Source organism: Dermacentor albipictus, chromosome 9, assembly GCF_038994185.2.
Source record: "Dermacentor albipictus isolate Rhodes 1998 colony chromosome 9, USDA_Dalb.pri_finalv2, whole genome shotgun sequence".
NCBI lineage: Eukaryota > Metazoa > Arthropoda > Arachnida > Ixodida > Ixodidae > Dermacentor > Dermacentor albipictus.
Window position 1 is genome coordinate 108,600,430 of NC_091829.1, and position 27,081 is coordinate 108,627,510.

The window sequence follows — 27,081 nt, forward strand, 5'->3', positions numbered from 1 at the left end:
AATACATACATACATACATACATACATACATACATACATACATACATACATACATACATACATACATACATACATACATACATACATACATACATACATACATACATACATACATACATACATACATACATACATACATACATACATACATACATACATACATACACATACATACATAGCTTAGGAAATCATGCTGCTAGGCTAGTTAGTACATAACTGTAGTGAAACAGTCGCGCAACAGCCACCGAAAACCAGAAAAATAAGGGCATCACTCGCCATTGCCATTAATCATCATCATTAGCAGCCTATCTTATGTACACTATACATCTTGGCTTGTCCTATGCCGAGTTTTCTTCTCACTGATTTCATGCGGCATCAATTTATTACTGCTTCTTCAGGTTTCTTACGTTATAATTTCGAATACCGTTTATTTACTCCTTGTTAATCAGTTTTGACAGTTCCGCGAATTGGATCTGGTCTCTTTAGTTGGATTATTTCATTCATTGTCGTTGATTTATTAGGTCCTTCGTTGCTTGGGTGAGCTCACCTGCTGGTTGTGCTGGTGCGTTGCCTCCAACTTCGATTGCTGCTCCTGCCAAGCTAGCTACAGTTAAATTATTACCTTTATGTCATCTACATCTCGCTGTTCTAAGGCTGCATATTTGTTTACAAGTACTTGCCTGCAATGGTCCGTTTTTATCATTATTGCGTATAGGCTACGCTGTTTCTTCTTGACTAGGTTTATTCTCTTTGCCTTGAAATTCAGCTGAATCCTAGACCTCACTAACCTATATATCCTTGCACTCTACCTTACACTTGTACATTCTGAGCTCGGCTGTGATAGGCAGAATGTACGAAACAAATTTTATTCCTTGTTTCACCATTAAGGCTTTTCCAGGCCCACTTTTTTGCTACGCTTTATGACGAAGGTTTTCATTATTCGTTGCTTATTCCTTTCCACGAATTGTACCAACATCTCTCCTCTAGCGTTCCTAGAGCAGACACAATAGTTGCCAATTGCTTGTTCGCCGGCCTGCTTGCTCCCCACTTTTGAATTGAAGTCGCCCATCACTACAGTATTCTAAGTTATAACTTTTCTCATGGCTAATTTCACATCTGCCAAAACCTGATCTACTTCATCATCATCATGACTGGAGGTTGAGGCGTAGGCTTGTACCACCTTTAACCTACACGTCTTAATAGGGTTTAATAATACTACAGCTACCCTTTCAATAATGCTGTAGAATTCACCAATGTTGCCCACCATGTCCATAGTAATAGAAATCCTACCCGCCTAATTTCCTACCTCGGAGTCTTCTACTATACCAGGGGACGTAGCCATTAGTCGGCCCTGTATAAGCCTCACCAGTGCTCCTAACTTCACTAAAGCCATTGATATCCTTTAGCTTAGCTTTAGCTTTAGCTTAGTGGGCCTTTTTCATACGATCAGTATAGCCCCACTGGTCCTCGGCGTTTTATTAGGTTTGAGGCGCCACTAGAAGTTTAAAGATGTTCTTTATTCACAGAAAAATTGCGTAGCATATAGTCGGTGCGAACTTGCGCCAACCACACCACATTATATGCTTATCAAATTAAACAAGACAAGAAATTTTCAGAAACGACCTAATTTGTGAGGATTGGGGACATTCGCCGCCAAGCAGAACCAGACGCACTTAAGGATGCCCACAAGCTTAAGAGCGTGGTTGAAAGGTCCAATGCACATAAGGTTTTCTCTGCGGCAGCAGCTTGTCGCTGCCCACGTATTTCCAATGTGCCTAGAGAGCATTATTGAGAGGGTAGCAGTAGTCGCAATATAGCTAAAACGGTGGTATAGAATAAAAGTAGTACAAACCTACGCTCCAACTTCCAGTCACGATGATCAAGAAATAGAACAGCTTCATGAAGATGTTGAATTGGCGACGCGAACAGTGCAAACTCAGTATACTCTAGTCATGGGATACTTTAATGAAAAAGTGGGCAAAAAGCAGGCTGGTGAACAAGAAATCGGCAACTACGGCGTGTATTCTTAGAACAATCGCAGAGAAATGTGTAAAATTCGCGGAAAGATATAAGCTGCGAAGAATGAGCACCTTCTCCGGGAAGCGTTGGAAGAAAAAGTGGGCCTGGAAAAGCCCTAATGCTCAAACAAGAAATGAAATTAGAATACAGGGAAAGGTCCAAGTAGGTCTTATCAAAAGTGAAAGAACGATCCTGAAGGCATATCGAAGGGTTTAGGTCGACCAGCAGGAAGTAGGGGTAGCTTTTGTCGGTTGTGCTACAACTGGCAACAGGTGAGGTAGAATGATAGGTGTAACGTTATTTATTTATTTATTTCAGATACTGTCAATCCCAGCGGGATTTTTACAGGTTGGGCATAGATTATACACTCACAAATAGTGATAAAAACAGGTTTACATGATTTCAACAATATTTGCAATCGACACGAAGCAGATATACACATATGGTAGGAAATAAAACAAGGGTACATTTCATTTGGCAAAAGGGGGTGACATTACATAGGCAAATACAATGCTCATACAGATTTCATTTTATACAACGACATGAGTGGTGTTATTTCCGGCTAACATAATCTAATTATTGCACAACAGCTCTTCTACAAGGGTTATAAATTTCGGCAACGATGTGTTAGTCGTTATGAAGGGGTCCAGGCTATTCCATTCTCTTATTGCAAGCGGAAAGAACGAATATCTAAAACAGTCAGTGCGAAATGCATATTTTTAAGTGTTAATGAATGCTTATGGCGGGAAGGTCTGGTGTCAGCTAGGGATATATACAAAGAACTATTTATTCGTAATGCATTGTGTATTAATTGGAACAATAATTTTAGTTTTGCTAGCTTGGCGCGGTTTCGCAGAGTAGGAATACCGGCTTGTTTTAGCAGTTGGGTAGGTGAATCGCTATTCTTGCATTTGTTAAAGATGAATCTAATTGCCTTTCGCTGCACTCCTTCTAGTTTTTTAATAAGCTGTTGTGTATAAGGAAACCAAATTGTGTTACCATATTCGAGAACTGGGCGAATAAATGCGTTGTATGATAGCAGTTTAATTTCCGGTGGCGCAGCTCGAAGTCTTCTTCTGAGGAAGAACAGCCGTTTTAAAGCAGATGGTATGATACTGTTAATATGAGATTCCCATCTTAGGTCATGTGAAATGATCAATCCAAGATATTTAAGCTCATGAACTCGGGTGAGTGGTATATTATTGATAGTGTATTCGCAGTTCGACCTATGTTTTTTGCGGGTTACAGATAAAAAGGCAGTTTTTTTAATGTTCAGCTCCATCTGCCACTTTTTATACCACTTCACTACATCGTGAAGGGCGCTGTTTAAATCAACGTGGTCAATCATAGAGTTAATTTCATCATAAAGAATGCAGTCCTCGGCAAAAAGCTTCATTTTAACACAGATGTTAGAGGGCAAATCATTAATAAAAATAAGGAATAAAGTGGGCGCAAGGACGCACCCTTGAGGCACCCCCGATATAACTGGTACAATGGAAGAAATTTCATTGTTAACAACAACGTACTGAAACCGTTTGGTTAGGTAATCTTCAATCCAATTGACAATAGAACCTTCGCCTTAAGTTGTTTTCAGTTTGCTTATTAGTTTTCGATGGGTTACTCTATCAAACGCCTTCGAAAAATCTAATGCTATTAGGTCAACTTGTTTTTGATTGTCAATGCTTGGGATAAGTCATGCGTTACTTCAAGTAATTGGGTTATTGTTGAAAGTCCCCGCCGGAAACCATGCTGGATAGGCGATAATATTTCTGCTTGCTCCAGATAGCTCGTGATATGCTTTAATACGATATGCTCTAATAATTTCCCTACTGTGGACGTTAGCGATATTGGTCTGTAATTACCAACATCACTTTTGCTTCCTGCTTTATGAATGAGGATTACTTTCGCTATTTTCCATTCCTTCGCAAGGCTACATGTTGATAAGGATTTGTTAAATGTTAGATGTGGATATTTCGCGTTGACTTCGGCATCTCTTTGAAGAAAAGTGTTGGGAATATTGTCCGGGCCGTTTCCTTTTTTTGTGTCTATTGATAATAATAAGTTGAGGACTCCTGACTCAGTTATCGTTGGCATGCCTAGCGGTGTCTGGTTGTTGTGATTCACCTCCGGGATGTCACCATCGTCAGCAGTGAACACAGACTGGAAGTATGTATTTAATGACTTTGCAAAACTTACATTTTGTTCCTGAGAATTGAGAGTGTTGCTTTCCTTTTTGGGGCTAAGATACTTCCAAAACTTTCCAGGAGAATGTTTTAAAAAGTTAGGAAGCGTAACTGAAAAGAAATGTGCGTTCGCCATACTAATCTTTGCTTTCATTTCATTGACAGCACACGTGCGTTTACGTTTATGTTGAGGACCTTTTTTTGTTTTGAGCAATTTTCTTAGTCGCTTCACTTTGCGCTTCGCATGAATGACATCATGTGTTATCCATGGGTTATTTCTATTTATTCGTTTGGTTCTTATTGGAATATAGTTATTGATGCAGTGGCATACAATGGCTTTAAATCTTTCCCATATTGCGTCTATATCAGTGTCTGAAGAATTAGCAAGTTCTTCAAATGACTGATACTCCAAAATTAAGTAATTGACTATGCTTGAGTCGTCAGCTTCTGTAAAGTCTGGATAACTAGTTTGGGAAATAGAAAGATTTGTTGCGGCCTGAATGGTAGTAGTGCATAATGTTAATTTGTGATCTGATATTCCATCTAGCACTGCTAAGTTAGTTTTATTGATCGAAAAGTGGTTGCTCAGGAAGATGAGGTCAAGAATGTTGGATGCATTGCCACGTTAAGGGATAAGAAAAGAGCAGATTGAGTGAGGGAACAAACGCGAGTTAATGACATCTTAGTTGAAATCAAGAAAAAGTAATGGGCATGGGCAGGACATGTAATGAGGAGGGAAGATAACCGGTGGTCATTAAGGGTTACGGAGTGGATCCCAAGGGAAGGGAAGCGTAGCTGGAGGCGGCAGAAAGTTAGATGGGCGGATGAGATTAAGAAGTTTGCAGGGGCGGCATGGCCACAATTAGTACATGACCGGGGTTGTTGAAGAAGTATGGGAGAGGCCCTTGCCCTGCAGTGGGCGTAACCAGGCTGATGATGATGATGATGATGATGATGATGATGATGATGAAGTAGCGGGGGATAGAACGGTAGAGACAGGGTCAAAAGAAGCGATGCCAAACGCGATCACACGTGCGATTTGACGCGCACCAAGTTCACCATGTAAATGATGCATAATGGTGGTACCCACATGACGGAGGACGGCATAAAAACAGCTCGGGACTACTAGACTGCATGCTGTACGCATACAACGTGCTCTCCTGGAGAAGAACCGAATGAAAGGGTGGAGTGTCCGACACGCGATCTTGTCAATGACATTACCTATGTATGGGTCGTGACGCTGCTCTGCGGCGAGGTCAGCGGAAACAGAGAGCTTGAGAACAGAAGCAGGGGCTTCCGTCGTAAAAATTAGTCTACAAAAAGTCGCGATAGACAGTCGCCATCTTGGTGTGATTGAATGAACTTGCAGACCACGGCGTACGGGTATTCTTGAAGTCACAGCGACCGAGACGTCTTGTAGAGTCCTTCAGGGAACGAAGCCAGCGCAGCGCGGGGTGGTCTGTGCAGACTGTGTATGGCCTACCATATAAGTAGGCGCAAGATTTTATAACTGCCCAGAGAAGTGCAAGCCCTCATGAGTAGCGATGCAATAGTCGTGTTCTACTGCAGAAAGCAAACGAGTTGCAATTGAAGTGACACAGTCGCGCTCTCACTAACGCTGAGACAAAAGGACGCCCATTCTATGACCACTGGCATCCGTGCTGTCGAAGTGCGCCAAAGTATATGGATGTGTCAACAGAGACATAAACATGGAGAAGGTGGTAGCATGTTCTGGACCTCATGAAAAGAAACCATCGGCTTTCATAAGCGCACTAACAGGACGTGCGACTTCCGCGAAATTGTGCACGAAAAGGCGGAAGTGCGCACGTGGACACACGAAGCTCCGTACTTTCGTGACACTTGTCGGCACGGGAAAATACTTTTTCCGGGTCTGGTCGCACACTAGATGAGTTGTCAAGATGGCCAACGATAGTGACTTGGCGATGAATATAAATAGCGACAGTTGCACGAATGAAAATGAGGCAGCTATTTCGAAATGCAGAAAGAATGAAGGACGTTCGAGGTGTGTCGCAAAATGATGTCATATATATAACGCACAGATGTGCAGCTTGAGCACATGGAGAAGCGTTCAAACCTGGCTGCGGTATTACACAAATCGAAAGGCTTGATTTTGAACTGGCAGAGGCCGTACGGTGATGCGATGTAAAAACAAACGCCTTCTCAGGATACTTGTAGTCTGGAGCAATCTATAGTAGTCGGAACGAATGTCAAAGGAACAAAAATAATTAGCACCGTGAAGTCCAACGTGGGCGCCATCGATGCGTGAGATAGGGGAAAGGTATTTTCAGTTATCTTGCTCAGGTCCCGGTAGTCCACAAACAAGCACCAGGCGTTGTGCTTCATGTTTACTAGGACCACAATGGGCGGTCTCTGGATGGAAGATGGCTGAAAACCGCTGTCACTGGCGCGTTTCGAAATGGAAGTCTGGCGTGAATGACTAACAGTGAAGTAAAAATGCAGCTGAACGACGCAAGCAATTGACGTGATTGGTCAGCGGGCCGTGACGTAAGTTTAGCAGAGATAATTTTTGAAAAACCTGGCAAAGCGGCCATGGAAGAAGGTGAAGAGACACTGTGACATGATGCTTCAATTTACATGGCCGATAGATGGTAGTCCTGAAAATATGGCAGTGTGCCTAATGCTATGTATTGCTGTAGAAGGTCAATGTATGTTAGGAAGATTACTGAGGAATGTACATTTAATTCGTACTCTTGACGACAGTGTAAGGATGAAAATGGTATTGCCCAGGGGGAATTCCTGAACAGGAGAGACGATGTAGTAGCCGTCAAATACAGGAGCGGGGGAGGGAAGAAGGACGCATGTAATATCTTGAGGTCAGACGTATATGCAGGGCAGAACGCATGGTGCTTGCATATTCCTCGGAATCGAGCTGAACATGTCTCACGGAGCAGTCAATCAATTCTCAAGGTGCTGATGACCTTGTGGGGCGTTCTTCAAGAACGGGAAAAAGAACAAAAGTGGGATAGCCGGGGCTACTGACACGAACAGCACATATTCATGTGACGGCCGATGTTCTTCCGTCGGCGACCCGCCAAACACCGGACACTTTAGTGAACAGTTTAGTGAGGCGTCTACGAAAATAGTCCCTACTCGCAGATACGTGCGCACTGGTATCAATCAAGGCCGTTACAGGGACACCGCTCCCGTATGTCATAAGTAAATTTCTATCGGCAGGCAGGGTCAGTAGAGAAATTTCTACCTGAACGTTGCAGCAGCGTCACCCATAGTAGCTGTTCCTGTCAATATTACGACGAGCACAAGTACATGACCGAAGGAGAATGGCCAAGAAAAGAAGTCTAAGACAGGGGGCGTCAAGGTGAAGGCACACGTATGAAAATCTCCTAGATAAAGCAGCGGAAGAGCTCAAAACGTTGGTTGCCGTGCAGTGGTTCAGCGGCTTGCTCTGGATGACCACGCCGCTTTGATCCTCAGTGGCGCGGCGGAGTATGGTATTCGGAAAATTTAAGCAGTGCCGACAACTAAATGTTCTTTTCCTATGCGTGGCTTTAGAGAAAGCTAATGAAACATAAGCAAAAATATACGTGATGGTTCTTTCGAGTAAATCCACCATTATCGACTGAACCAAAAGCACTTGGGCCAATCTCACGCGAAACGCATTATGGGCTTGCACTAATACTCAGTTAAGCAAATAGTACCCGGACCTAAAGTTTGCATATGTCACTGCAACATAAAGGAACAGTATGCAGTATACTCATTTTGCCAAAATAAGGGCCCAACGGGACAGCGTGAATCTGGTATTCTATGGCAAGCCGAGAGTGAAGCACGTCAGTTACGCGATTTTCTTTCGTCTTGCTCGCTGCTTATGAATGGTAGATACCTACGTAACCTCAGCTGGCTTGTAAGGAAAATTTATTGTTTCTTTCGTGATACAGGGCTGCATCGTGGATGTACATAGCATAAGTTCCAAAATGGCCACATTCCCATAGTCACTCCCAACATAGTTTTCCGTTTCACAGGAAAACGTTTCGAATGCGTGAAATTTTTTTTTGAAGCCATTCGCTAGCGGTTGGCCAAAATTTCCAACAATTCTACGGAACTTTTGCGCATCAAGGGATAAGAGTTTTAATAATTAGAGAAAAGGTTATTCAGGGGTTTTTAGGCGTGACTAAGATTGAAGTCCATTAAGTGATCCGCAAAGTAAATTGCTCTTGGACACCAGCCGTGGAATGTTTATTCAGATCTGAAGGTTGTTTTCATTGTGGAATACAATTTTATGTCTTAAATTAAATTATGGGGTTTAACGTGCCAACACCACTTTCTGATTATGAGGCGCGCCGTAGTGGAGAACTCCGGTAATTTCGACCATCTGGGGTTATTTAACGTTCACCTAAATCTAAGTACACGGTTGTTTTCGTATTTCGCCCCCACTGAAATGCGGCCGCCGCGGCCGGGATTCGATTCCGCGACTTCATGCTCAGCAGCCCAACACCATAGCCACTGAGCAACCACGGCGGGTAATTTTGACTTAAATGCTGCCTCCAAGGGTGTGCGATAACGATTGTAATTTAACATGCCCATAATGCGCATGCAATTTACTGTGTCCACTAGCACGATGCATAAAAGCTCACTGCACTCGATCACGCGGACCAGAAATAAACGTCTGCAGAATTTTTTTTTATTTTTTAATGCGAACGCATTTTAAGAGCCAGTACACGAAAATCCAGCGTTGTAAACGGCGGCGTTTACAACGCTGGATTGGAATCCTAGCATGCATAGTGGACGGCCCAAATAGAAAAAAAATTGCTGAAAAGATGCTCAGATTGCGTGAAATAACACAAGGACGTTCTTGTAATCGAAGTGCATTTAGGGCTATCAAGAATGAGTTCAATACTTTATATAATGTTAATACAAAGTGTCAATAAACATAAAGAGTCTAATATATATATATATATATATATATATATATATATATATATAAAGAGTCTAATATATATATATATATATATATATATATATATATATATATTAGACTCTTTATGTTTATATATATATATATATATATATATATATATATATATATATATATATAAAGAGTCTAATATATATATATATATATATATATATATATATATATATATATATATATATATATATATTAGACTCTTTATGTTTATTGACACTTTGTATTAACATTATATAAAGTATTGAACTCATTCTTGATAGCCCTAAATGCACTTCGATTACAAGAACGTCCTTGTGTTATTTCACGCAATCTGAGCATCTTTTCAGCAATTTTTTTTCTATTTGGGCCGTCCACTATGCATGCTAGGATTCCAATCCAGCGTTGTAAACGCCGCCGTTTACAACGCTGGATTTTCGTGTACTGGCTCTTAAAATGCGTTCGCATTAAAAAATAAAAAAAAAATTCTGCAGACGTTTATTTCTGGTCTGCGTGATCGAGTGCAGTGAGCTTTTATGCATCGTGCTAGTGGACACAGTAAATTGCATGCGCATTATGGGCATGTTAAATTACAATCGTTATCGCACACCCTTGGAGGCAGCATTTAAGTCAAAATTACCCGCCGTGGTTGCTCAGTGGTTATGGTGTTGGGCTGCTGAGCATGAAGTCGCGGGATCGAATCCCGGCCGCGGCGGCCGCATTTCAGTGGGGGCGAAATACGAAAACAACCGTGTACTTAGATTTAGGTGAACGTTAAAGAACCCCAGATGGTCGAAATTACCGGAGTTCTCCACTACGGCGCGCCTTATAATCAGAAAGTGGTGTTGGCACGTTAAACCCCATAATTAAATTTAAGACATAAAATTGTATTCCACACTAAAAACAACCTTCAGATATATATCGATATCTATCTACATATATATATATATATATATATATATATATATAGAGAGAGAGAGAGAGAGAGAGAAACTGTGCTCGGTGAAGCGGTCCACCCGTCATCACGCCGTCGTGTCGTAAACCTCCTCTACAATTGGTGTATGTGATTGGTCCCTTTCAACTCTACCACCCTAGAACTCCGCATTCGGATGCTACCTTCCGCCATGCCACACGCCGACCAGCGGATGTTCCCGTCGCCTCCTGCTTTCGGCGCTGGCTCTATTTGCCAGCGCAATCCTGCCATCTTCAGCGGGACGGACGACAATAACGTTCATGCATGCCTCTGGTCCTACGAGTGGGTGGGTGCTCCTAACAATGGTATGGCTCGATCGAGCTAATCAAAGTCTTTTTCTATCTCGCGGGCGTGGCCAATCTCTGTTTCAAGAGCCATGAGGCGGATTTCTGAACGTGCTGTGCTTTCAAAACAGCTTTTATAGCGGTATTTTACCCTCCCCCTTTCGGCAACCTCCGAGCAGAGCAGCGTTTGCGCACACGCGTACTGCACGTGGCTGCTACATTCGCCAGTTACATATAGAACACGGTCGATGTATGTAAACGCGTCAATGCCACCATGTCGAAGGCGGACCGCCTTAAGCCCATCATGAAAGGAAATAATGATGATGCCTTCCAAATGGCACAGGCCAAGATACCGAATACTGTTGCCGACAACATCACCCTCTGTCAGAGCTACGACGACATCCTTTGACGAGGCCTCCTCGTACCCCCAATATGTCGATCTCTAGCCTGACCATTGGTTCCAACCAAACGTCGCTGATCACGCAGATCAAGGCCTTCGTCCGCGAAGAAGTTGCATAAGAGCCGTCCCTAGTATCCTTCACCCAATTGCCTGCTACTCATTTGCCATCTGCTCTACACAACGCCATTCAAGGCAAAGTCGCTCGCGCTACTGCTTGCTGCCCAGGCGCGGCTTGCGGCCGCTCCGCTTATTCATGCTGCGGTAGCTTCCAGGCCACGGCAAGATCTAATACGACCATTTTAGCAGCCGTGCGCCGCCCTTCTGCCCCACATCTCCTGGGCCGGCGCTCGTCTTGTTAGCCCATGGCGGAGGCACGACAATCGGCTTATATGATTCGCATGTAGTTATCCCGCTCACGTCGCAAGATTCTGTCACTGGGTACAAACAATCAACAATGATCTACCGGTGCCTCGTTATCCAGTCGACGCCAAAGCATGCTTCCATTCATCACTCTCCATCACTCTGCGATCAATCTCCATTCGACCCACCGCCATCTCCTACTCCGATTGATCGCACTCTTCGACAATCGCCATTCGCCATAAACACATCGCGGCTCGCTTACATCGATGCGTCAGCGGTCGTTTCTAAAAACGATGTAAACTAGACGACACAGTCTCCGAGGCAAGAACTGCAAAAGTTTCAAAATGCCGAAGTCCTCGTTCCGTACCTGCTTATGTTATTGAAGAGTTTGTCAAAGGTGTCGTTGCGGTCACTCTTGTGGATAACGGTGCATCTGTTTCTGTTATGGATGTCAGATTTTGCCAATCACTTCGTAAGACAACGGCGCCTCTTTCCAGAATGTGACTTCGAACGGCAAGTGCTCAAGGCGTCGCATCAACCACATGCTGTTCAGACCATGTCATGATTCAAGACGTTATGTACACCATGGAATTTGCAGTGCTCTCATGGTGCTCTCACGCAATTATTCAAGGATGCGATTTTCTGTCTTCCCACAACGCTATAATCGATTGCACTCCAGCTGAGGTTAAATTGACACAGCCCTATGACGTCTCCTCCATTGATCCTCATTCTTCTGCTAAAGTCGTCCTCAAGGAAGAGACCAATATACTGCCGTGCTCGTCAGCACTTGTACCCGCCTCATGTGGTTCTATCTACGATCAAACGGTGTTCTCCATGCCGTCCGACATCTTCTTTGCCGGAAGGGACGTCCCTCTGCCTTTTGCTACTCTCGACTACGACGCCGGTTTCAGCACAATCCCCGTTTATAACATGCTTTCATACCAGCTCACATTGCTACGTCATGAATGCCTTGGCCAGGTCGAGACCACCGATTCTATACAGATTGTATCCGCGCCCATAGAGGCGTCGCCTATGACCGTCCTTGATCTAAGCGCTCTCTCTTATCCTCATCCAACACCTGCGGATGTCTTCAGCCCATTCATCGCCTAGGATATCCCACCCACGCAGCGACCTCAGCTTTTTACCATTCTGTAGCACTTCCGAACTTTCTAAGAGGCCGCAGAAGCATTCTTAGGCCGCACACCAACAGTCCAGCACCACATCGACACTTGCTCACACTCGCCGCTGCGCCAACGTCCGTGTAACTTATCCGCTGCGGAATTCCACTTCATTGTCGACTATGTCGACGACTTCCTCAATCGAGGTGTGATGAACGTTTCACAGAGCCCATGGGCTTCCCTTGTGGTACTTGTCATAAAGAAAGACGTTTCCATATAATTCAGTGTAGATTTTCGGCGCTTAAAGAAGATCACGCTAAAAGATGTTTACCCATTGCCATGCACTGATGACGCTCTGGACTGCTTACAAGAAGCCGAGTCCTTCTCTTTATTGGACTTGTGGTCAGGCTGCTGGCAGGGCCCGACGGCGGAGGCCGATCGTCCAAAAACCGTTTTGGTTACACGAGATGGCATATATGAGTTCATAGTCAAGCGTTTTGCACTTTGCAAAGAGCCTGCTACATATGAAAGGATGATGGGTAACGTTTTGCACGACCTTAAAAGTAAGATATGTGTATGTCACCTTCACGACATCGCGGTGTTTTCCCCTGATTTCTAACACACCTGCGCTGCCTTGAGAACTTCATGAGTTCCTTAGCCAGCGCCGGTCTGCCGGTTAACCTAAAGAAAGGTTGCTTTGCGGCACGCAAGTTTACGATCCTGGGCCACGTTATGTCCAAGGTAGGCATTCGTTCTTATCCCAAGAAATTGATGGCTGTCTCGGTGTTTTCTAATCACTACAGTGAAAGAACTTTGTAGTTTCATCGGCCTAATTGTGCTGTTATTTTCTGCGTTTCGCTCGAAATATTGCTTCGATGCTGTCATCCCTCACGCAACTACTTCATGGCGCCAAAGACTTCGTAGTCCCCTGCCTTCGACTTGCGTTCACCACCTTGTGCTGTTTTCTCTTGATGCCACCTATTCTTCGCCATTTTGTCCCTCAAGTTCCTTCTGAAGTACATGTTGACGCAAATGGGGTAGACCAAGTTAATGTTTTCACGCCGCGTCGTGCTGGTCAGGCAGAATACGTCGTGGCTTATGCGAGCCACGCGCTGACTAAGACGGAAGAAATTACAGCATCACGAAAAAAGAGTGGTTGGCCATCGTCTGGTTGCTTGACAAGCTTCGCCGTTATATATATGGCTGCTCTCTTGACGTAGGGACCGAGCACCATGCGCTGTGTTGGATTTCGAATTTAAACAACCCAGCTGGCCGCCTCACTCACTGCGTGCGGCGAATCCTGAAGTACGACGTGCGCATGGTGTGCCGTACCGGGCGGAAGCAATCCGACGCTAACGTTCCTTCCCGCTCACGACTTTCGCTAGACACCACTCATGAGTCCCCTCGTGAGCGCTCATTGTCGTCTCTTTACTTTGACACTGTTGCTGCCGAGAAACACAAAGACCCCTGTATTGCATCCCCTTTCGACATTCTGTCGGATACCTCAACAGTTCTGGCCTCTCGAACACTCTGCGGCCAAGTTCCTCATTTTGCGCTCGATGATCACCCCCTATACCGATGCAACTATGCGCCAGCAGGACGTACGTGGTTGCTCGCCATCCAGGGAGCCTTGAGATCAAAGGTTTGTTCCTCTTTCCACTCGGATCCCCTGTGTGGCTACGCCAGTGTTATCAAGACGTATGAGAGACATCAGCACCGCTACTAATGGCGAGGGATGTACGCCTTCGTTCAGAACTTCGTCTGCCCTTGCTGTGAATGTCAACAAATCTCCGCCGATCCTTCCAGCCGGTGAACTACAACACTTATCATGTCCATCTCGACCTTTTGTTCACGTCCGTGTCGATCTATATGGTGAACTTCCTTTGTCTACGTTAGTCAACCCTATGATAGTTGCCATCGACCCCTTAAAATGCTATGCAGAGGGTGCTGCCCTTCAATCTGCTACACAGCAGGAAATCGCACCTTTTGTACTGCGCCGTATTGTTCTTCATCATGGAGGCCCTCGCGAACTCCTCAGCAACCAAGGCGGCACCTTGCTGTCTGTAGTCATTGCAAAATTGCTCGCTGAATGTGCTATTGCTCATCGCACATGCACCGCCTATCACCCGCAAACCAATCGTGACACGGACAACTTTAATAGCACCCTTGGTGACATGCTCGCTATGTACATCGCTTACGATTTCTCCAATTGGGACCTATTTCTTCCGTTCGTCACCTACGCCCACAATAACAAAACACAATGCACTACCGGTTTCTCCCCCTTCTATGCTCTCTATGTCCGTCATTCTTCTAATACAATCGATACCATTCTTCCCTACCACCTAGACAAATCAGAATGCCTACCAATCTTGGACGCCGCATTACAAGCAAACGAATGTTTTCATTTCGCCTGCCGCTTCATTTCAGACGACCAGAATCGTCAAAAATCAAATACGATACTCACAATTCGACTCCAAGCTTTTCTACCAGGAACTCTCGTTCAGTTGTCCGTAATGACCCGCACACTAGGACATCACGTCCAGCAGCTCGAACTCTATAATAAATCTACTTCCTTACCTTCAGACTAACTCACCAGGATGACTCTTTTTTCCTATGGAGCCATTGCAATAAAGAAGAACGGCCGGGAGTAGGCAGCAGGGTTGCCTGCAGCATCGCGTCGCATACCGCAGAAGCTCGAGCTTAGATACTCTGCACGGGGAAGCGCTCCACCCGTCATCTGCGCGTCGCGTAATAAACGCCCTTATATATATATATATATATATATATATATATATATATATATATATATATATATATATATATGTATCGAACGACGATGAAGTTGGTCGGTGCACTTGCGCGAGCGACTGTCGGCCTGGCTGCCTAGGCCTAGCTCCAGTGTGAATAGCCAGCAAATGGCCTTTTCTGTCTTTGTCTTTCCTCACGCAACATTCTCGTGGAGGTCAGCAGTACCCGTCCTCACAACGGAACTCCGAAGTGGTCGGCACACCGAGGTTGTCAGCATGCCTCTCGGTGACAAGCCCGCGTCTGCAACGGCTTCGGCTTGTCCCACTGCTCCGATCGTCACGGTTGCCCCGCATGGTGACCCAGGTGTGTCCTCTGGTCAGGAAGGACAGGATGTTGACGACTGAATCAAGCTTTATGAACACGCCAGTGCTAATAACAGGTGGGACCCAACGATTATGCTCGCCAATGTCACCTTATATCTCGGCGCACCGCACGCGTGTGGCACCAAACGCATGACGCCCAGATAACCAGTTGGGACAGTTTCAAAGAAAGGCTACGGAACTGTTCGGCAACCCCATTGGCCACAAGGCTGCCGCGAGAATAGCTTTTCCGTCTCGCGTTCAATCAGCTACTGAGCCGTACGTTTCCTACATCCTTGACATCTTGGCGCTATGCCGGAAAGCTGCGATGCTATGCCCGAAGCAGATAAAGTGTCGCATGTTCTAGAAGGCATCGCCGACGACGCTTTCAGTGTGCTTGTTTTCGGCAGCGTCCCGACTATCGACGCCATCATAAAAGAATGCCTTCGCCTTGAACAAGCTAAGATCCACCGCATCACACACCACATCACGCGGGTACCCAACACTGCTGCTACGTCGACATGTGAGGGTCGACCACGTCAGACCATCACATGTGATGACGTCCCCTGTATTGGCCGCCACGAATTCGAGGCCGCCAGTTCGCCAGGTTTCTCCACGGCGCCTCCCGGTCCACCAGCAACCACCATTGCGATGATTCAGGCCGTCATCCGATCGGAATTTGATAACATGGGTCGGAACTACGCGTGTTCCACGTCTCAACCCAGCATGCCCCAGTTCTCTAGCGGCAATCCTCGTCCTCGGCAGCCCTTTTCGGGCACATCTCACCGCAACCCCTCCGATTGGCGTACCCGTGATGATGATGATAAGCCGATCTGCTTCCGCTGCGGTCGCATCGGCCACCTAGCTCGTCACTGCCACAACCGATGGCCACCACCTCCTCGGACATGAGCCTCCGCTTATTCCCGTATCTTTGGACGTTCAGTTCCCTGAACCCCCTGCCGCTGTTCAATTCAGTTCCATGAGCCCCCTGCCGCTGCTGCTCCTGCTCCGAACCTTCGCTAGAGCCGCTCGCCCCAACCCCGTCACTTCTCTTCACCGCCTATGGCCTTCTGAATCCAGCCGGAAAACTGTAACAGCAGCTTCTGGAGGTGAACCTGCATTGTCAACCCTGCCCTCAGATCCTCTGCTCACGTTACCCACGAAACGAAACCTTCTTGACGTTGATGTTGGCGGCTATCCTGTCACGGCATCTTTCCGTAGTCACTGACCACCATGCGCTCTGCTGGCTCTCATCGCTAAAGGATCCTACAGGCTGGCTTGGTCGATGAGCTTTGAGGCTACAAGAATTTTCATATTCCGTGGTGTACACGGATGGTGGGCAGATTGTTCTAGAGAAACTGGCCACGCTGTATACGCAATGCCTTATGACTTCGAGCGTACCGGAATCTTGCAGAAACGCTAACATCATCTTAATCCATAAGAAAGGGAATTCCAAAGACTTGAAAAATTATAGACCGATCAGCTTACTGTCCGTTGCCTACAAAGTATTTACTAAGGTAATTGCAAATAGAATCAGGAACACCATAGACTTCCGTAAACCAAAGGACCAGGCAGGATTCCGTAAAGGCTACTCAACAACAGACCATATTCACACTATCAATCAGGTGCTAGAAAAATTTTCGGAATATAACCAAACTTTATATATATAGCATTCATTGATTATGAGAAAGCGTTTGATTCAGTCGAAACCTCAGCAGTCATGGAGGCATTGCGGAATCAGGGTGTAGACGAGCCGTATGTTAAAATACTGAAAGATATCTATAGCGGCTCCACAGCCACCATAGTCCTCCATAAAGAAAGCAACAAAATCCCAATAAAGAAAGGCGCAGGGGAGGGATATACGATCTCTCCAATGCTATTCACAGCGTGTTTAGAGGAGGTATTCAGAGACCTGGATAGGCAAGAATTGGGGATAATAATTAATGGAGAATACCTTAGTAACTTGCGATTCGCTGATGATATTGCCTTGCTTAGTAACTCACCGCGCAAACTGCAATACATGCTCACTGACCTGGAGAGGCAAAGCCGAAGGGTAGGTCTGGAAATTAATCAAAAGAAATAGAAAGTAATGTTTAACACTCTCGGAAGAGAACAGCAGTTTACGATAGGTAGTGAGGCACTGGAAGTGGTAAGGGAATACATCTACTTAGGACAGGTAGTGACTGCGTATCCGGATCATGAGACTGAAAGAATCAGAAGAATAAGAATGCGCTGGGGTGCGTTTGGCAGGCATTCTCAGATCATGAACAGCAGATTGCCATTATCCCTCAAGAGAAAAGTTTATAACAGCTGTGTCTTACCATTACTCACGTACGGAACAGAAACCTGGAGGCCTACGAAAAGGGTTCTACTTAAATTGAGGACGACGCAACGAGCTATGGAAAGAAGAATGATAGGTGTAACATTAAGGGATAAGAAAAGGGCAGAGTGCGTGAGGGAACAAACGCGAGTTAAGGATATCTTAGTTGAAATCAAGAAAAAGAAATGGGCGCGGGCAGGACACGTAATGAGGAGGGAAGATAACCGATGGTCATTAAGAGTTACAGAATGGATTCCAAAGGAAGGGAAGTGTAGCAGAGGGCGGCAGAAAGTTAGGTGGGCGGATCAGATCAAGAAGTTTGCAGGGACAACATTGCCACAATTGGTACATGACTGGTGTAGTTGGAGATGTATGGGAGAGGACTTTGCCCTGCAGTGGGGGTAACCAGGCTGATGATGATGATGACAAGTCTGGACGCCTGCACCAAGACGCTGAAAGCTTGTCGCGTTACCCTGTCGACCACTCTGACTCCTCCAATATTGCCAGTGCTTTTTGCGTATTCTTTACATCACAGCTGCGTTAGTTCGCCGACAATCAACGCCGTGATGCCTACATAAGAGCACTCGTGGACCGTTTTGAACACTCTCCGGCCGTTGCTCCTCTACGGCTCTTCGTCCTCTGCGATGGTACTCTGTACCATAGCAACCTTCATCCGGACGGCTCTGAGTTCCTACTTGTAATACATAAACACCTGCACTCCACCATTCTAGAAGAGCTCCACGACGCACCAACGGCAGGACACCCCGGCGTATCTCGAACGTATAACCGTTTAGGTCACCGTTATTTCTGGCCGGGCCTTGCCCGTTCCGTGCAACGTTACGTCGCCACTTGTGAACTTCGCCAACGACGCAAGAACGTTCCCAGCTCCCCTCTGGTTACCTGCAGCCGCTCGACATCCCTGCCGAGCCCTTTAATTGTGGAAGCTTTGACCTTCTCGGCCCATTTCCGGAATCTACATCAGGAAACAAGTGGGTTGCAGTCATGGCGGACTACGCGACCCGCTACGCCGCAACCCGCGCTCTTCCGACAAGTTGCCCCACTGATGCTGCGGACTTCCTTCTACATGATATCATTTTGATGCATGGTGCTCCGCGTCAATTGCTAACAAACCGTGGCATTAAGTTTTTGGCCAAAGTCATTGACGACATCATGCGTGCCTGCTCAATACAACATAAATTTACCACCTCCTACCACCGCCAAACGAAAGGCCTCTCTGAGCGTTTCAAGCGCACCCTTACAGACGTGCTATCCAAATACGTTTCCGATGACCACCGTGACTGGGACCTGGCTCTACCTTACATTACCTTTGCGTACAGCTCTTCCAGTTTGAAACTGCTGGCTTTTCTCCGTTTTACACCTTGTATGTCCGCCAACCCACGCTACCACTAGGCACTGTGCTTCCGTCCGCCACAGCTTCAACTAGCGATTATGCCCGTGATGCTATCGCTCATGCTGACCATGCTCGCGAACTTGCGCACGCTTGTCTACAAGTGTCTCAAGACAAGCAGAAACAACGCTACAACCTCCGTCACCGTGATGTCCATTTTATGTCCGACACCCTCGTGTATCTTTGGTCACCATCGCGTAAATTCGGCCTTTGTGAAAAACTGCTTTTTCGTTACACAGGCCCATATCGCGTGCTCCGCAAAGTGACCGATGTCACCTATGAAATCGTTCTAGCCATGCCCACTGCGTCCTCCACTGTGACAGCCATTGACATTGTCCACGTCGCCCGACTCAAGCCCTACAACCCTCCATGCGCCTTGGATATTTAACAGCACCGTGATGGTGCTTTTGCCACCGGGGGGGTAGCTTTACGATATCACGGAGCGATGCTCAAGAGACGAGCCGCCGCACGAACGACGAGGAAGTTGGTCGGTGGGCGTCGCGCGAGCGAGTGTCAGCCTGGCGGCCTGGCTGCACTGTAAATAGCCTCTTCTGTTTCTATCTGTCCGCACGCAACCATATATATATATATATATATATATATATATATATATATATATATATATATATATATATATATATATATATATATAGCAAGTGCTGCTGCAAGACTGGCAGGCGAAATGCGAGCGGGGTAAAGAGGAAGCAGCGGACGTTTTTCACCGCGTGTGCGGCTTTCCTTGAAACCTATTCAAGCAAGCTTCTTTCGCGTCATACTAGGTTTGGAGGAGGTTACGGAGAAAATTAATCACCGACGGACCCGTAAACATTTATTCTTTGCCGGAGTCCTGGCTTCACCGGACTTCCAGCTTTGCGTGTTAAAATGTCCAACAACGGAGACGCTTTGGTACGGATGCCGGCCACTCAGGGATCAATGCCCACTGGTATTGGTATTGACCAGTGCCTATACTGCGGATACCCAAGCTCATGTCCAAGGATGGAGACGCTGATTGACCAGTGCCTGTCACTCTGGCAATAATGCCTCCTGGTACGCTACAACAGGGAACTTCGGTTTTCCACTCGCAAAGCAGGGGAATATTGGGAAAAGTGGCTTTGGCATTACCAACCAGTCAGCAAATTCAACGACTTGGACGGTAACGACCATGTAACCGATGTTCTCTCTATGCTCATTGACATTGTCCTAATCTGGTTTGAAAATTATGAGGTATTAACGCGGGAGGAAGGTTTCGTCCATGGGCTAAATAATGCATGAGTGATTCGGATGCAAAAAAAAAAGAAACGTGCAGAGCACCCCCTGGCACACAGAGCACAGCAACTAATTGAGGCTTGCACTACCTACATCATGGACATCTTGAAATTCTGGGCGCTAGCCAGCGCACGAATATCCGAGAAAATCAAAGACGGGCACCTTCTCAAGGGCATAGGAGTGGATGTGTACTATTTCCTAATCAGCAAGAAAGGTGTCTTTTCAGTGTCTGAGCTCATAAAGTACTGCCATACGTTTGAGCCACTGAAGATGCACCGAATAACGCTGAAGTTTGGCTTATTGGCCAATGTTACCCCTTTGGCCAATATCGGTATGAGCTTTTCATTTCACCTGGCCTCACCCAGGCCAAACCGTCGACAGATCACGCATAGCTTTGCATTCGCGATAGGGCACGTTGCCTTCCAAATGTCTAGGATGCTTCTTTTTCGCATCGTCGGGCATCTTCTCGACATTTGAATGCATGGCAGCTGCTGGTCAATGTCGGAAATTCGATACCGACATCACCGGCATGGAAGGGCAAGTGGTCTTCGGATACCCGATTTGGGCGTCGCGCTCGTTGCAGCGGTTCCCCTGGACGCACCAGGAGTGGAAATGCTCCGCGTTACGAGCCAGTCATTCGCCCAAGGCGTGGTGAAGTGTCTCACTGTTCTGAAGAATATCGCAAAGCCGCCCTCTTCCTATATTCTACATTTCCGGAGTTCTTGACCGCCAAAGGCCTCGGTATGATCAACTTGCTGGCTCTGCGACCTGTGGCCGTGAATGCCGCTATCGCCTTATAGCAGCACTCTTTGGTAAATAAACGTCCTGAACAGCTGACCTGCCTCCGACCGTAGCATCAATCTAGGTGAATGCCACCGGATAGCTAGAGAGTGCTACCGATGAAGGCGAGGCTACTGGAGATTTGCTGCTGAAAGATATGCCTCCGCCTATGTTTATGCTGCACAACAAAGTAGAAGTCCTTACCTATGGTGCATGCAGATCAACGTTAGTTGACACTGATGCTGTTTAAAACATCCTCTTGGGTGAATTGGTTTGCTGTAAGAGATGGTGTTGTAGCGCGAAAAGAACTGGTTTAGTTGTTTTTATGATGAGCGTCGTTTTCAAAGGACATTAGGACGCAAAATGGTATTTCAATGGAACCAAGTGGCAACTTTTGTGGTTTGAGCGGGGATTCAAGGTCGCCTTTGGGTTTTGCAATGCGGAAGGTTCACTGGGTGGTGAAGCTTTCACAAGTGAGTTAAAAAATTTTCCGCGGGTCCTCACATGATGTCAAATAAATATTGACTTCTTAAACATGTGCGGTGTCACAGTTGACTGACAAACAGGCGAGTTGATTTTCCTTGGCTACATTTCTTGCGAGCTCATGCAGGATGCTCCAAGCGAGTATGGTGCGTTTATTGCTTGCTTTGTAAGCGGTGCACTTTCCATTGAGCTGCACTAGTGCGAATCATTGGACCTTCGATGATGCAGTAGAGCATCCTTATTTTCCGCACATGAAGAAGAATATATTTCTAGCACGTTGTCTTGTGTATATGGCTTAGCGGCACGCTAAATTATGGATTGTCAGTCCTTCTGTATACTATTCCTCCTCCTGTACTGCTCCTGCATATTATTTCCTTGTATTACATCTTGTCTATTAATAGTAAAACCTCATCCATTCATTCATTCAGGCGTAAATGCAGTGGTGCCCACTGGAATAAAGCTTGCTTGGCTCAAAGAGGACAAGTACACTCCAGTCGCCGTGCTCTCAGATATTCCACTAAACGAGATGACGTTTGTTCAGAAGACTGAAACATTCTACATGTGATAAACACGTCAATCTGCGCGCACAAGCACTGTAGATTAGTGAAAGTTCTGACTAAGCACTTAAGTATCTTTGATTTTGCCCAGGTGGATCATGCGCCGTCAATTCCTGCGTCTCGAACCAAGCACAGAATTAACACGAGGTCGGCGCAGATTTTCAACAGAAATCCTATCAATTACCAACACTGTGAGAGCGCAGGATTGCTCACGAACAAGTTCCGGAAATGCTACAGAAAAGAGTAATCCAGGAATCACCCGGGTCCTTTGCCTGCTCCAGTTATATTTGTGAAAAAGAAAGACAGTGCCTACTGTTTTTGTGTGGACTACCACCGCCTCAATTCCATTGCCAAGAAAGGCGTTACCCTCTTCCAAGGATATATGGCGCATTGCACTGCCTTAATTAGGCGTCCTACTTTTATTCTGTTGATTTGTCACCGGGGTACTTGCCGATCCCTGCGTCTCGAACCAAGCACAGAATTAACACGAGGTCGGCGCAGATTTTCAACAGAAATCCTATCAATTACCAACACTGTGAGAGCGCAGGATTGCTCACGAACAAGTTCCGGAAATGCTACAGAAAAGAGTAATCCAGGAATCACCCGGGTCCTTTGCCTGCTCCAGTTATATTTGTGAAAAAGAAAGACAGTGCTTACTGTTTTTGTGTGGACTACCACCGCCTCAATTCCATTGCCAAGAAAGGCGTTACCCTCTTCCAAGGATATATGGCGCATTGCACTGCCTTAATTAGGCGTCCTACTTTTATTCTGTTGATTTGTCATCGGGGTACTTGCCGATCCCTATACAGCCCGCGGACAAATAAAAAAAAGGCAGGTATAACCCCGGATGGCTTTTTTTGAGGCCAACATCACGCCTTTTGAGCTCTCCAACGCACTCGCGACATTTGAAATATTTATGGACATTATGCATTAAAGACTCAAATGGGCCATTTCCATGTGTCACCTAGACGACGTCATCCTCTTTGGAAGCACATTTGAAGTGCACAACTGGCGCCTGGTTGTTGTATGAGACTGCATCGAACGCGCTGGCCTAGTACTCAATACTAAGAAATGGCACTTTGGTGAGCAGCAGACATTGATGCTTCGCCATGTCGTAGACAAGGAGGGTATGATGCCTGACCCACAAAAGGCCACAGCTGTTGCGGTTAAGCCTCCTGGGTCTCTTAAAGAGTTTCGCAGTTTCCTAGGCCTCTGCTCATACTTCCGCCGATTTATACCCGCGTTTACTGATCTCGACAATGCCCTGACTAGCATTTTGCATAAGGACACTGCTTTTGGCTGTACTCGCAATTACGACACTTTTCGTCAACTAAGTTCCCACTAACGAGGGGCCTTTTTCTGCAATTTTCTGCAATTCGACCCAGGTGCACCGATAGGTGTGTACACGAATGTGAGTGGCGTGGGCGTCGGCGTTGTCCTAGTTCAACAATGCGACCGGAAAGAGAATGCTATTCCTTACGCGAGTCGCACGTTAAAAGCCTGAACGCCATTCCACCGTTACAGAGTAAGAAGGCGTAACAGTTATTTTTTTTTTGTGCACCGTTTCCGCTCACACGTGCACGTTCGTCCATTCACAACCGTTACAGATTACCACTGGTTATGCTGCCTTCTCAACATTCGCGATCCCTCTGGTCGTCTCACTTGCTGGGCTCTACGCCTCCAACATTATAACTTCACATGTTCATGCAAGAGGGGTCGCCGATACGCTGATGCTTACTGTTTTTCTCAGAATGTCGCAAAACACTACAGTTTGTAATAATTTGAGCACCTCATTGCTTCTTCGGCGCCCGAATTTCCTGATAAAGAGACGCATGGGAAGGAGCACAACAAACCGATGCTCTTGTGTTCGTGATGCGTCTATAAAATAAATTTTGCAACCACTGCTGCTGCTTTCCTTTTTTTAGCTCCGGAGACGCTACGGTCGTATATTACCCTACTCATGCAGGACCATCCTACCTCAGGACATCTGGGAGCAGCACGTACATTTCATCGTGCCTAAGAACGCTTAGGCACGATGAAATTAGGAACGCTGAGAATTTGCAATAAAATAAGGGCAACATTGCAGTTTAGTCAACCGAGGGAACAGACTGGCTTCAGGAAGGGATACTCCGCAATATATCACATACATCCATGTCATTAATCATGTAATCGACAAATGCGCAGAGTAAAATCAAGCTCTCTATGTTGATGCATAGATTACGGAAAGGCTTTTGATTAAGTAGAGATACTCGCAGTCATAGAGGCATTGCGTAATCAAGGAGTACAGTTCCCTTACGTAAATATCGCAGCAATACAGCACAACGCAGCACTACAAAGTGATCGCCGCACGAGAGAAGTTGACGCAGTGTGATGTACACAATGTGCATTTGACAATGGTGTAGAAGCGCTTGCGGTAAGTTAGAATCCTTGGGACATCTGCCCGCGCCTGCAACAACAGGCTGCAGCCGACGCTGTGGTGATATATTGACTTCAGGAGATAGCATTATTCCAAGCTCTCTATGGCAGCAACATGGAATTTGTCTTCCGGGCTAGAGGTCATGCTTCGCCTCACTTTGGTGTCGTCAACCACTCTCGCCCATTTTGCGCATTGTCATCATGCACAAGCTCTCCGAAGAAGCCAAATTTCCGGCACAGATAAAGGCGCTTCATAGTGCGCAGCGGACGCAGTTTGTGCGTATTTAATCGAAGACCTAACGCGCCGCAGTCAATTGTAATCTGCTGTCATACGCAATCTTGCTGCGCGCATCCCTGGTCTTAAAGTTGGATCACCTGAGGCCTCCCTCATTAGATTCATTGGCAACGCCGCCCTCGCAGCACGCTTGTAAGCGTGCTGCGAGGGCAATAAGTTCAAAGAAATGTGCCATTTCTGTCTCGATAACTTTATTCCAAACAAAGTTAAAAAGAAGTCCAAACGTAATCCGTGGATTACACGAAAGGTACTGCAACTTAAGCGAAAACTAAAAAGGCTAAGGCAACGGCATGCTCTTTGCACTGAGATCCAGAACATTCAAGAGGCCTTGAATCAGGCTGTATTCAAGGCCAAGCAACGGTATTTTCAATATACCCTGCCTAGCTTTATGCGCAGTGCACCAGGAAAATTCTGGAACCATCTAGCTAGCACAAAGAAACCCATTGACTGCATTGTACACAATGGTGTAACGGCTACTGAGAAGCGATGTATAGCAGAACATTATAATCAATTTTTTCACAGCGTATTTTCAAGTGCCCCGAACCATGTACCCTTCAGCTGTACCCCTTGTTATGTTGATCCTGCTGTTATATCGACGAGCGGTGTGGTTTCTATGCTGTTAAATTTAAAAACGAAATCATCACCAGGACTGGATAACATCCCAAATGCCTTTTTGTGCCGCTATGCAGAAATGGTTGCACGTTTTCTAGTGCGCATTTTTGGTGTATCTTTATCTTCAGCCGCCCTTCCCAAAGATTGGCGATCGGCTCGGGTTGTACCGGTGCTTAAGAAAGGCGAAGCGACATTAATAACGAACTATCGACCGATTTCCCTTACTTCATCTTGCTGCAAACTATTGGAACATATTATAGCTAACCAGATAAAAGAATTCTTAAGTGACAACAGCATCCTCACACCGGTACAGCATGGCTTTAGGAAGGGGTTTTCCACCGTCACTCAGTTAGCTTCAGTCATCCACAGCTTTGCTAGCATTCTTGATAAACCTGGTCAGATTGATGTTGTATTTCTGGATTTCAGAAAAGCATTTGATCTTGTTTGTCACCATAAGCTAATTGAGAAGCTCGAAATAATAAAACTGCCGCCATACTTAATTAGCTGGATTTCTGCATACTTAACTAAGCGCACACAATTCGTCAGCATAAGCGACTGCTCTTCAGAAGTGCCAGTTACTTCCGGTGTTCCTCAAGGAAGCGTGCTTGGCCCTTTGTTATTTTTAATATATATTAATGATATTGTAGAAGTAATCGCTCAACCCGTTCAATTAAGATTGTTTGCTGATGATTGTGTTTTATTTAATGAAATTAAATCCCACGAAGACCAAGTCCTCTTAAATTCTACCCTTCAGAGCATTAATTCCTGGTGCCAGCAGTGGAACATGGAGCTCAACATTAATAAAACAGTTTCTATGAGAATTACTAAAAAAAAGTACCCTTTACTGTTTACTTACGATCTTGCATCTCAACCCTTATCCGAAGTCGAGGAATATAGGTACCTGGGGGTTATCATAACGCACGATCTTTCCTGGAATAAACATATCTCTACTACATGTGCTTCAGCTTTAAGAAGACTTGGTCTGCTCAGGCATAAATTAAAAATGGCACCTCCGGAAACCAAGCTGTTGGCTTACAACACCATTATAAGGCCTACACTAGAATATGCGGCAATTGTTTGGGACCCGTACACGAAATGCAACATCGATGCATTAGAAAAAATTCAGCGAAAAGCTGTGCGCTTTATATTTTCTAAATACCGTTCAACAGACTCTCCCTCAAATTTAATGAAAATGAATAATATACAAACACTAAAATTGCGGAGGAAGATTGAAAGGATTAAGTTCCTCTATCTGCTTCAGAATAATCGGCTATCTCTAAATCCGCAGCAATACATACAACCACTAACAGGGCGATTAACAAGGCACCGGCACGCCAAGTCATTAACTCCGTATTTTGCCAGGACCAACACCTTTAAATATTCCTTGTTTCCTCGCACAATAACCGAATGGAATAACTTGCCCATATCGCTTCTTATTGACACTGACAGCGTTGAATGCGTTGATAGCTGAACATGCGACAGTTGAAAAGTGTTGTTTGCTCCTTTTTATCTTGTTTTGTTTCAGTGTTTCTGATATTGTTTAATTCTTTTTTTTTCCC

The 27,081-nt window shown here is 45.6% G+C and overlaps 1 protein-coding gene across 3 annotated transcripts in view; it reads left to right on the forward strand.

Moving 5' to 3' along the window:
• Nucleotides 1-27,081, forward strand: part of LOC139050018 (phospholipid-transporting ATPase ABCA3-like) — a 278,463-nt gene that overhangs the window by 38,231 nt on the left and 213,151 nt on the right. The gene's annotated exons all lie outside the window — the stretch shown is intronic.